This window comes from Euleptes europaea, chromosome 3 (assembly GCF_029931775.1).
Source record: "Euleptes europaea isolate rEulEur1 chromosome 3, rEulEur1.hap1, whole genome shotgun sequence".
In the NCBI taxonomy this organism is placed as follows: domain Eukaryota; kingdom Metazoa; phylum Chordata; class Lepidosauria; order Squamata; family Sphaerodactylidae; genus Euleptes; species Euleptes europaea.
In genome coordinates, this window is record NC_079314.1 from 54,512,058 (window position 1) to 54,525,660 (window position 13,603).

Genomic DNA, 13,603 nt, shown 5'->3' on the forward strand with positions numbered 1-13,603 from the left:
TTTTCTCTCAGAATATTTAAGTGAAGCCCCTTCCCCTTTGGAGCTGTGGGAGGGTCTCTGGCCCCCCTTTCCCCATTTTCTCTCAGAATACCTGAGTGAAGCCCCTTCCCCTTTGGAGCTGTGGGGGGGTGTCTCTGCCCCCCTTTCCCCATTTTCTCTCAGAATATTTAAGTGAAGCCCGTTCCCCTTTGGAGCTGTGGGAGGGTCTCTGGCCCCCTTTCCCCATTTTCTCAGAATATCTGAGAAAAGCCCCTTCCCCTTTGGGCCTGTGGGCATGTCTCTGCCCCCCCCTTTCCCAGTTTTCTCTGAGCTTGGAGCTGCGGCACAGTGGAGGGGGGAGAGGTGCTGTCTTCTTTGAAGGGATTTTTTGGCTGAGTGTTTGGGGAGAGAACTGGGACGATGAAGCAGACTGCTGAAAATTAAGGTTATTAATTGTGGTGGGGAAAATATTGTAGGCCTGGAAAGCTTCTGAATTCCATAGTTCCTCTGCTGGTGTCAGAGGGGCTGCAAAATCCTCTCTGTTTCTTTCGTTGCTGCAGCCGGCCTAATGCCAGGTGGAGAACGACTGGAATGGGGAGCGGTGTGTGGCATCCTAGAGGGCAGGAGCTGTGTGCCTGCTGGCGGGAGAGGAAATGGCTGGTGGTGCTCTGCTGGACAGTGCTTGGGGTTTGGATCTGCAGCGTGGTGGTCTCCATTTGCACTCTTTTACTTGTGGCAGGCTGTTGGCGCCTTCATCTACAGACAGGGGTAAGAAGCCCCCTCCCTTCAAATCTGGCCCTTTGATTTTCTTCTGGTAAAAATGCTCAGGACTGCACTGATATCCCCTCCCTCCCCCAGTCTCCCTCCTGGCCTTTATTCCCCCTTCCTTCCTAGATTTCTCTCTTGACTATCTGAGAAAAGCCCTTTCTCCTGTCTACCTGCTGGGGTTTATAGCCCCTCCCCCCCGCAATTTTCCCTCTTACTCGTTAATTATACCCTTCCCGTATTCCGCTTACTTTGGTAAAAAAAACAAACAAAAAAGCCCAAAATGAAGCATTGCTTGCATTTTAATTTTTACAAGTGTCTGTTTTCCCCCCCAGAAAAGAAGGCCAAGAATACAGTTGTCCCCCATCCCCCCCACCCCGTGGCTTCAGAATTTCCTGAGAATGCACATTGCTTAGGATGGTCCGTCATGGCTCCTGGACCACCTGAGGAGCTGGTCGCCGCCGTTCCACCCACCTTCTTTCCTCATCGTACTGTTAATGACAAGTGGAGGCAGTGGTTGCCCACTCAATCCATCCCGAATTTGTGGAGGTGGAGTTTGGGAATGAGGCACGGTGGTGGAGGTGGGGGATCTTCTACAGTCAGAAGTTTTAGTGCTGAGTATTGGGGAGAGAACTGGGAAGACGAAGCTCTTTGCCCAAATTACAGGTAAGTAAATGTGGTGGCGTGTGTGGGGGGGACATTGGATATCTGGAAAGCTTCTGAATCGCAGAGCCCGAGCCCTTAGTGTACGAGGCCTTGCAGCCTCCCTAACCCCAGGTAAGGATTGGGGTTGGTGGTGTGTGGCAGCCTCTCCATCCATTGAGGACTTGTGTATGTGTGGGTGGGAGCGGCTGAGGCGTTATGGAGGGCAGGAGCTGTGTGCCTGCTGACAGGAGTTGGAATGGTAAGTAGGGCTCTGCTGGACAGTGCTTGGAGCCGGGAACTGTAGCCTGGTGTCTCTCTGCCGCCTCATCTACTGCCAGAGGTAAGAAAACCCCTCTTCCATCCCACCACTCTGACTTTCTTCCGGTAAAGACTGCACCGTGAGCCTCTCCTGCTAACTCGCTCCCTCTAACTTGTGGGCTGCCTCCCCGTAGGACGCTCCCTGCTTTTGCCTGGGAGCCTGTCAGTCTTTGGCAACCCCCCTTTTTGAATTTAACTCCAGGAAGCCTCTTTACAGGGCCTTTCCCGAATCTTCCTTTTGGGGTTGACGGCTCCCTGCCTCTCTGACCATCAACCTCAGAGGAACCCTTTCCCTCCTCTCCTTGGCTTCGCGCCGACCCACCCTGATTCCTTTCTGAACATCTTTCTCAGATGGACCGTTTCCCTCCTCTGCTGCCTAGGCTTTAAGCCCCCCTCCCCAATTTGTCTCTGTACATCTAGTGCAAAGGTACCCCTTCCCTACACTCCTGCCTGGGTTTTAAGCCTCCCTCCCCAATTTCTCTCTGTACATCTAGTGCACAGCTACCCCTTCAATACTCTCCTGCCTGGGCTTCAAGCCCCCTCCCCAATTTCTCTCTGTACATCTAGTGCACAGTTACCCCTTCACTATACTCCTGCCTCAGTTTTAAGCCCCCCTCCCCAATTTCTCTCTGTACATCTGGAGCACAGGTAGCCCTTCACTACTCTCCTGCCTGGGCTTCAAGCCCCCCCTACCCAATTTCTCTCTGTACATCTAGTGTACAGGTACCCCTTCACTATACTCCTGCCGGGGTTTAAGCCGCCCACCCCAATTTCTCTCTGTACATCTAGCGCACAGGTACACTTTAACTACTCTCCTGCCTGGGCTTTAAGCCACCCTACCCAATTTTTCCCTGCACATATAGTGCGCAGGTACCCCTTCACTACTTTCCTTCCTGGTCTTCAAACCCCCCTCCACAATTTCTGTGGGTACATCTAGCGCACAGAAACACTTTCAATACTATCCTGACTGGGCGTTAAGCCCCCCTACCCAATTTATCTCTGTACATCTAGTGCACAGGTACGCCTTCACTACTCTCCTGCCTGGGCTTCAAGCCACCCCTACCCAATTTATCTTTCAACATCTGACACCAGTTGCCCTTCACTACTTTACTGACTGGGCTTTAAGCCCCCCCTTCCCAAATAATCTTTGAACATCTGACACACAGGTTCCACTTCACTACTTTACTGCCTGGGCTTTACGCCCCCCCTTCCCAAATAATATTTGAACATCTTAGGCACAGGTACCCCTTCACTACTTTACTGCCTGGACTTTAAGCCCCCCACTTCCCAAATAATCTTTGAACATCTACAGCACAGGTACCCCTTCACTACTTTACTGCCTGGGCTTTAAGCTCCCCCTTCCCAAATAAACTTTGAATATCTAACGCACAAGTTGCCCTTCATTACTTTACGACCTGGGCTTTAAGCCCCCCTTTCAAAAATAATCTTTGAACATCTAACACACAGGTTCCCCTTCATTACTTTACTGCCTGGGCTTTAAGCCACCCTTCCAAAATAATATTTGAACATCTAACTCACAGGTACACCTTCAGTACTTTACTGCCTGGGCTTTAAGCCTCCCCTTCCCAAATAATCTTGGAATATCTAACGCACAGGTTCCCCTTCATTAGTTTACTGCCTGGGCTTTAAGCCTCCCCTTCCCAAATAATATTTGAACATCTAACGCACAGGTACACCTTCAGTACTTTACTGCCTGGGCTTTAAGCCCCCCTTTCCCAAATAATCTTTGAATATCTAACCCACAGCTTCTCTTCACTATTTTACTGCCTGGGCTTTAAGCCCCACATTCCCAAATAATCTTTGAACATCTAACGCACAAGTTGCCCTTCACTATTTTACTGCCTGGGCTTTAAGCCCCCCATTCCCAAATAATCTTTGAACATCTAATTCACAGGTTTCCCCTTCACTACGTTGCTGCATGGGCTTTAAGCCACCGCTTCCCAAATAATCTTTGAAAATCTAACGCACAAGTTGCCCTTCACTATTTTACTGCCTGGGCTTAAAGCCCCCCATTCCCAAATAATCTTTGAACATCTAATGCACAGGTTTCCTCTTCACTACTTTGCTGCGTGGGCTTTAAGCCACCCCTTCCTAAATAATCTTTGAACATCTAACGCACACGTTGCCCTGCACTACTTTACTGCCTGGGCTTTAAGCCCCCCCCCTTCCCAAATAACCTTTGAACATCTAATGCAAAGGTTCTCTTCACTACATTACTGCCTGGCCTTTAAGCCCCCCCTTCCCAAATAATCTTTGAACATCTAACACACAGGCTCCCGTTCACTACTTTACTGCCTGGGCTTTAAGCCCCCCGTTCCCCAATAATCTTTGAACATCTAACGCACAGGCTCCCGTTGACTACTTTACTGCCTGGGCTTTAAGCCCCCCCCTTCCCAAATAATCCTTGAACATCTAACGCACAGGTTCCCTTTCACTAATTTACTAACGGGACTTTAAGCCCCCCCTTCCCAAATGATACTTGAACATCTAATGCACATGTACACCGTCACTACTTTACTGCCTGGGCTTTAAGCCCTCTTTCCCAAATAATCTTAAACTTATAACGCAGACGTACCCCTTCACTATTTTACTGCCTGGGCTTTAAGCCCCCCCTTACCAAATTATCTTGGAACATTAACGCACAGGTTCCCCTTCACTTCTTTACTGCCTGGACTTTAAGCCCCACCTTCCCAAATAATGTTTGAACATCTAACGCACAGGCTCCCGTTCACTACTTTACTGCCTGGGCTTTGAGCCCCCCGTTCCCAAATAATCATTCAACATCTAACGCACAGGCTCCCGTTCACTACTTTACTGCCTGGGCTTTAAGCCCCCTGTTCCCAAATAATCATTCAACATCTAACACACAGGCTCCCGTTCACTGCTTTAATGCCTGGGCTTTAACCCCCCCTCCCAAATAATGTTTGAACATCTAACGCACAGGCTCCCCTTCACTACTTTACTGCCTTGTCTTTAAGCCCCCCCCCTTCCCAAATAATCTTTGAACATCTAACGCATAAGTTGCCCTTCACTATTTTACTGCTTGGGCTTTAAGCCCCCCTTTTTCAAATAATGTTTGAACATCTAACGCACAAGCTCCCCTTCACTACTTTACTGCCTGGGCTTTAAGCCCCCCCTTCCCAAATAATCTTTGAACATCTAACACACAAGTTGCCCTTCACTACTTTCCTGCCTCGGCTTTAAGCCCCCCCTTCCCAAATAATGTTTGAACATCTAACGCACAGGTTTCCTCTTCATTACTTTGCTGCCTGGGCTTTAAGCCACCCTTCCCAAATAATCTTTGAACATCTATCACACAGACTCCCATTCACTGCTTTACTGCCTGGGATTTAAGGCCCCCCTTCCCAAATAATGTTTGAACATCTAATGCAAAAGTTCCCCTTCACTAATTTACTACCGGGACTTTAAGCCCCCCCTTCCCAAATGATCCTTCAACATCTAATGCACATGTACACCTTCACTACTTTAGTGCCTGGGCTTTAAGCCTCCCCTTCCCAAATAATGTTTGAGCATCTAACGCACAGGCTCCCGTTCACTACTTTACTGCCTGGGCTTTAAGCCCCACCTTCCCAAATAATGTATGAACATCTAACACACAGGCTCCCGTTCACTACTTTCCTGCCTGGGCTTTAAGCCTCCCCTTACCAAATAACGTTTGAACATCTAATGCAAAGGTTCCCGTTCACTGCTTTACTACCTGGGCTTTAAGCCCCCCCTCCCAAATAATCTTTGAACATCTAACACACAGGCTCCCGTTCACTGCTTTACTGCCTGGGCTTTAAGCCCCCCCTTCCCAAATAATGTTTGAACATCTAATGCAAAGGTTCCCCTTCACTACTTTACTGCGTGGGCTTTAAGCCCCCCCTTCCCAAATAATCTTTGAACATCTAACGCACAAGTGTCCCTTCACTACTTTACTGCCTGGGCTTTAAGCCCCCCATTCTCAAATAATCTTTGAACATCTAACACACAGGTTTCCTCTTCACTACTTTGATGCCTGGGCTTTAAGCCACCCCTTCCCAAATAAACTTTGAACATCTAACGCACAAGTTACCCTTCACTGCTTTACTGCCTGGGCTTCAAGCCCCCCCTTCCCAAATAATCTTTGAAAATCTAATGCAAAGGTTCTTTTCACTACTTTACTGCCTGGGCTTTAAGCCCCCCCTTCCCAAATAATCTTTGAACATCTAACGCACAGGCTCCCGTTCACTGCTTTACTTCCTGGGCTTTAAGCCCCCCCTTCCCAAATAACGTTTGAACATCTAACGCACAGGCTCCCGTTCACTACTTTAATGCCTGGGCTTTAAGCCCCCCCTTCCCAAGTAATGTTTGAACATCTAATGCAAAGTTTCCCCTTCACTACTTTACTGCCTGGGCTTTAAGCCCCCCCTTCCCAAATAATCTTTGAACATCTAACGCACAAGTTGCCCTTCACTATTTTACTGCCTGGGCTTTAAGCCCCCCATTCCCAAATAATCTTTGAACATCTAACGCACAGGTTTCCTCTTCACTACTTTGCTGCCTGGGCTTTAAGCCCCCCCTTCCCAAATAGTGTTTGAACATCTAACGCACAGACTCCCGTTCACTACTTTCCTGCCTGGGCTTTAAGCCCCCCCTTCCCAAATAATGTTTGAACATCTAATGCACAGGCTCCCGTTCACTACTTTCCTGCCTCGGCTTTAAGCCCCACCTTCCCAAATAATCTATGAACATCTAACACACAGGCTCCCGTTCACTGCTTTAATTCCTGTGCTTTAAGTCCCCCCTTCCCAAATAATGTTTGAACATCTAATGCAAAGGTTCCCCTTCACTACTTTACTGCCTGGGCTTTAAGCCCCCCGTTCACCAATAATCTTTGAACATCTAACGCACAGGCTCCCGTTGACTACTTTACTGCCTGGGCTTTAAGCCCCCCATTCCCAAATGATCCTTGAACATCTAACACACAGGCTCCCGTTCACTGCTTTAATGCCTGGGCTTTAACCCCCCCCTTCCCAAGTAATGTTTGAACATCTCATGCAAAGGTTCCCCTTCACTACTTTACTGCCTGGGCTTTAAGCCCCCCCTTCCCAAATGATCCTTCAACACCTAATGCACATGTACACCTTCACTACTTTAGTGCCTGGGCTTTAAGCCTCCCCTTCCCAAATAATGTTTGAGCATCTAACGCACAGGCTCCCGTTCACTACTTTACTGCCTGGGCTTTAAGCCCCACCTTCCCAAATAATGTATGAACATCTAACACACAGGCTCCCGTACACTACTTTCCTGCCTGGGCTTTAAGCCTCCCCTTCTCAAATAATGTTTGAACATCTAACGCACAGACTCCCGTTCACTACTTTCCTGTCTGGGCTTTAAGCCCCCCCTTTCCAAATAATGTTTGAACATCTAATGCACAGGCTCCCGTTCACTACTTTCCTGCCTCGGCTTTAAGCCCCCCCGTTCCCAAATAATGTTTGAACATCTAACACACAGGCACCGGTTCACTGCTTTAATTCCTGTGCTTTAAGTCCCCCCTTCCCAAATAATGTTTGAACATCTAATGCAAAGGTTCCCCTTCACTATTTTACTGCCTGGGCTTTAAGCCCCCCGTTCACCAATAATCTTTGAACATCTAACGCACAGGCTCCCGTTGACTACTTTACTGCCTGGGCTTTAAGCCCCCATTCCCAAATGATCCTTGAACATCTAACACACAGGCTCCCGTTCACTGCTTTAATGCCTGGGCTTTAAGCCCCCCCTTCCCAAGTAATGTTTGAACATCTAATGCAAAGGTTCCCCTTCACTACTTTACTTCCTGGGCTTTAAGCCCCCCCTTCCCAAATAACGTTTGAACATCTAACGCACAGGCTCCCGTTCACTACTTTAATGCCTGGGCTTTAAGCCCCCCCTTCCCAAATAACGTTTGAACATCTAATGCAAAGTTTCCCCTTCACTACTTTACTGCCTGGGCTTTAAGCCCCCCATTCCCAAATAATCTTTGAACATCTAACGCACAAGTTGCCCTTCACTATTTTACTGCCTGGGCTTTAAGCCCCCCCTTCCCAAATAGTGTTTGAACATCTAACGCACAGACGCCCGTTCACTACTTTCCTGCCTGGGCTTTAAGCCCCCCCTTCCCAAATAGTGTTTGAACATCTAATGCACAGGCTCCCGTTCACTACTTTCCTGCCTCGGCTTTAAGCCCCACCTTCCCAAATAATCTATGAACATCTAACACACAGGCTCCCGTTTACTGCTTTAATTCCTGTGCTTTAAGTCCCCCCTTCCCAAATACTGTTTGAACATCTAATGCAAAGGTTCCCCTTCACTACTTTACTGCCTGGGCTTTAAGCCCCCCGTTCACCAATAATCTTTGAACGTCTAACGCACAGGCTCCCGTTGACTACTTTACTGCCTGGGCTTTAAGCCCCCCATTCCCAAATGATCCTTGAACATCTAACACACAGGCTCCCGTTCACTGCTTTAATACCTGGGCTTTAACCCCCCCCTTCCCAAGTAATGTTTGAACATCTAATGCAAAGGTTCCCCTTCACTACTTTACTGCCTGGGCTTTAAGCCCCCCCTTCCCAAATAATCTTTGAACATCTAACGCACAAGTTGCCCCTCACTATTTTACTGCCTGGGCTTTAAGTCCCCCATTCCCAAATAATCTTTGAACATCTAACGCACAAGTTGCCTTTCACTATTTTACTGCCTGGGCTTTAAGCCCCCCATTCCCAAATAATCTTTGAAGCTCTAACGCACAGGTTTCTTCTTCACTACTTTGCTGCCTGGGCTTTAAGCCCCCCCCTTCCCAAATAATGTTTGAACATCTAACGCACAGGCTCCCGTTCACTACTTTCCTGCCTCGGCTTTAAGTCCCCCCTTCCCAAATAATGTTTGAACATCTAATGCAAAGGTTCCCCTTCACTACTTTACTGCCTGGGCTTTAAGCCCCCCGTTCACCAATAATCTTTGAACATCTAACGCACAGGCTCCCGTTGACTACTTTACTGCCTGGGCTTTAAGCCCCCCATTCCCAAATGATCCTTGAACATCTAACACACAGGCTCCCGTTCACTGCTTTAATGCCTGGGCTTTAAGCCCCCCCTTCCCAAGTAATGTTTGAACATCTAATGCAAAGGTTCCCCTTCACTACTTTACTGCCTGGGCTTTAAGCCCCCCCTTCCCAAATAATCTTTGAACATCTAACGCACAAGTTGCCCTTCACTATTTTACTGCCTGGGCTTTAAGTCCCCCATTCCCAAATAATCTTTGAACATCTAACGCACAGGTTTCCTCTTCACTACTTTGCTGCCTGGGCTTTAAGCCACCCCTTCCAAATTAATCTTTGAACATCTAACGCAGAAGTTGCCCTTCACTACTTTACTGCCTGGGCTTTACGCCCCCCCTTCCCAAATAACCTTTGAACATCTAATGCAAAGGTTCTCTTCACTACTTTACTGCCTGGGCTTTAAGCCCCCCCTTCCCAAATAATCTTTGAACATCTAACACACAGGCTCCCGTTCACTACTTTACTGCCTGGGCTTTAGGCCCTTCGTTCACCAATAATCTTTGAACATCTAACGCACAGGCTCCCGTTGACTACTTTACTGCCTGGGCTTTAAGACCCCCATTCCCAAATAATCCTTGAACATCTAACGCACTGGTTCCATTTCACTAATTTACTACCGGGACTTTAAGCCCCCCCTTCCCAAATGATCCTTGAACATCTAATGCACATTTACACCTTCACTACTTTACTCCCTGGGCTTTAAGCCCTCTTTCCCAAATAATCTTTAACTTATAACGCAGAGGTCCCCCTTTAGTATTTTACTACCTGGGCTTTAAGCCCCCCCTCCCAAATAATCTTTGAACATCTAACACACAGGCTCCCGTTCACTGCTTTACTGCCTGGGCTTTAAGCCCCCCCTTCCCAAATAATGTTTGAACATCTAATGCAAAGGTTCCCCTTCACTACTTTACTGCGTGGGCTTTAAGCCCCCCCTTCCCAAATAATCTTTGAACATCTAACGCACAAGTGTCCCTTCACTACTTTACTGCCTGGGCTTTAAGCCCCCCATTCTCAAATAATCTTTGAACATCTAACACACAGGTTTCCTCTTCACTACTTTGATGCCTGGGCTTTAAGCCACCCCTTCCCAAATAAACTTTGAACATCTAACGCACAAGTTACCCTTCACTGCTTTACTGCCTGGGCTTCAAGCCCCCCCTTCCCAAATAATCTTTGAAAATCTAATGCAAAGGTTCTTTTCACTACTTTACTGCCTGGGCTTTAAGCCCCCCCTTCCCAAATAATCTTTGAACATCTAACGCACAGGCTCCCGTTCACTGCTTTACTTCCTGGGCTTTAAGCCCCCCCTTCCCAAATAACGTTTGAACATCTAACGCACAGGCTCCCGTTCACTACTTTAATGCCTGGGCTTTAAGCCCCCCCTTCCCAAGTAATGTTTGAACATCTAATGCAAAGTTTCCCCTTCACTACTTTACTGCCTGGGCTTTAAGCCCCCCCTTCCCAAATAATCTTTGAACATCTAACGCACAAGTTGCCCTTCACTATTTTACTGCCTGGGCTTTAAGCCCCCCATTCCCAAATAATCTTTGAACATCTAACGCACAGGTTTCCTCTTCACTACTTTGCTGCCTGGGCTTTAAGCCCCCCCTTCCCAAATAGTGTTTGAACATCTAACGCACAGACTCCCGTTCACTACTTTCCTGCCTGGGCTTTAAGCCCCCCCTTCCCAAATAATGTTTGAACATCTAATGCAAAGGTTCCCCTTCACTACTTTACTGCCTGGGCTTTAAGCCCCCCGTTCACCAATAATCTTTGAACATCTAACGCACAGGCTCCCGTTGACTACTTTACTGCCTGGGCTTTAAGCCCCCCATTCCCAAATGATCCTTGAACATCTAACACACAGGCTCCCGTTCACTGCTTTAATGCCTGGGCTTTAACCCCCCCCTTCCCAAGTAATGTTTGAACATCTAATGCAAAGGTTCCCCTTCACTACTTTACTGCCTGGGCTTTAAGCCCCCCCTTCCCAAATGATCCTTCAACACCTAATGCACATGTACACCTTCACTACTTTAGTGCCTGGGCTTTAAGCCTCCCCTTCCCAAATAATGTTTGAGCATCTAACGCACAGGCTCCCGTTCACTACTTTACTGCCTGGGCTTTAAGCCCCACCTTCCCAAATAATGTATGAACATCTAACACACAGGCTCCCGTACACTACTTTCCTGCCTGGGCTTTAAGCCTCCCCTTCCCAAATAATGTTTGAACATCTAACGCACAGACTCCCGTTCACTACTTTCCTGTCTGGGCTTTAAGCCCCCCCTTTCCAAATAATGTTTGAACATCTAATGCACAGGCTCCCGTTCACTACTTTCCTGCCTCGGCTTTAAGCCCCCCCGTTCCCAAATAATGTTTGAACATCTAACACACAGGCACCGGTTCACTGCTTTAATTCCTGTGCTTTAAGTCCCCCCTTCCCAAATAATGTTTGAACATCTAATGCAAAGGTTCCCCTTCACTATTTTACTGCCTGGGCTTTAAGCCCCCCGTTCACCAATAATCTTTGAACATCTAACGCACAGGCTCCCGTTGACTACTTTACTGCCTGGGCTTTAAGCCCCCATTCCCAAATGATCCTTGAACATCTAACACACAGGCTCCCGTTCACTGCTTTAATGCCTGGGCTTTAAGCCCCCCCTTCCCAAGTAATGTTTGAACATCTAATGCAAAGGTTCCCCTTCACTACTTTACTTCCTGGGCTTTAAGCCCCCCCTTCCCAAATAACGTTTGAACATCTAACGCACAGGCTCCCGTTCACTACTTTAATGCCTGGGCTTTAAGCCCCCCCTTCCCAAATAACGTTTGAACATCTAATGCAAAGTTTCCCCTTCACTACTTTACTGCCTGGGCTTTAAGCCCCCCATTCCCAAATAATCTTTGAACATCTAACGCACAAGTTGCCCTTCACTATTTTACTGCCTGGGCTTTAAGCCCCCCCTTCCCAAATAGTGTTTGAACATCTAACGCACAGACGCCCGTTCACTACTTTCCTGCCTGGGCTTTAAGCCCCCCTTCCCAAATAGTGTTTGAACATCTAATGCACAGGCTCCCGTTCACTACTTTCCTGCCTCGGCTTTAAGCCCCACCTTCCCAAATAATCTATAAACATCTAACACACAGGCTCCCGTTCACTGCTTTAATTCCTGTGCTTTAAGTCCCCCCTTCCCAAATACTGTTTGAACATCTAATGCAAAGGTTCCCCTTCACTACTTTACTGCCTGGGCTTTAAGCCCCCCGTTCACCAATAATCTTTGAACGTCTAACGCACAGGCTCCCGTTGACTACTTTACTGCCTGGGCTTTAAGCCCCCCATTCCCAAATGATCCTTGAACATCTAACACACAGGCTCCCGTTCACTGCTTTAATACCTGGGCTTTTACCCCCCCTTCCCAAGTAATGTTTGAACATCTAATGCAAAGGTTCCCCTTCACTACTTTACTGCCTGGGCTTTAAGCCCCCCCTTCCCAAATAATCTTTGAACATCTAACGCACAAGTTGCCCCTCACTATTTTACTGCCTGGGCTTTAAGTCCCCCATTCCCAAATAATCTTTGAACATCTAATGCACAAGTTGCCCTTCACTATTTTACTGCCTGGGCTTTAAGCCCCCCATTCCCAAATAATCTTTGAAGCTCTAACGCACAGGTTTCTTCTTCACTACTTTGCTGCCTGGGCTTTAAGCCCCCCCCTTCCCAAATAATGTTTGAACATCTAACGCACAGGCTCCCGTTCACTACTTTCCTGCCTCGGCTTTAAGTCCCCCCTTCCCAAATAATGTTTGAACATCTAATGCAAAGGTTCCCCTTCACTACTTTACTGCCTGGGCTTTAAGCCCCCCGTTCACCAATAATCTTTGAACATCTAACGCACAGGCTCCCGTTGACTACTTTACTGCCTGGGCTTTAAGCCCCCCATTCCCAAATGATCCTTGAACATCTAACACACAGGCTCCCGTTCACTGCTTTAATGCCTGGGCTTTAAGCCCCCCCTTCCCAAGTAATGTTTGAACATCTAATGCAAAGGTTCCCCTTCACTACTTTACTGCCTGGGCTTTAAGCCCCCCCTTCCCAAATAATCTTTGAACATCTAACGCACAAGTTGCCCTTCACTATTTTACTGCCTGGGCTTTAAGTCCCCCATTCCCAAATAATCTTTGAACATCTAACGCACAGGTTTCCTCTTCACTACTTTGCTGCCTGGGCTTTAAGCCACCCCTTCCAAATTAATCTTTGAACATCTAATGCAGAAGTTGCCCTTCACTACTTTACTGCCTGGGCTTTACGCCCCCCCTTCCCAAATAACCTTTGAACATCTAATGCAAAGGTTCTCTTCACTACTTTACTGCCTGGGCTTTAAGCCCCCCCTTCCCAAATAATCTTTGAACATCTAACACACAGGCTCCCGTTCACTACTTTACTGCCTGGGCTTTAGGCCCTTCGTTCACCAATAATCTTTGAACATCTAACGCACAGGCTCCCGTTGACTACTTTACTGCCTGGGCTTTAAGACCCCCATTCCCAAATAATCCTTGAACATCTAACGCACTGGTTCCATTTCACTAATTTACTACCGGGACTTTAAGCCCCCCCTTCCCAAATGATCCTTGAACATCTAATGCACATTTACACCTTCACTACTTTACTCCCTGGGCTTTAAGCCCTCTTTCCCAAATAATCTTTAACTTATAACGCAGAGGTCCCCCTTTAGTATTTTACTGCCTGGGCTTTAAGCCCCCCCTTCCCAAATGATCCTTGAACATTTAACACACAGGCTCCCG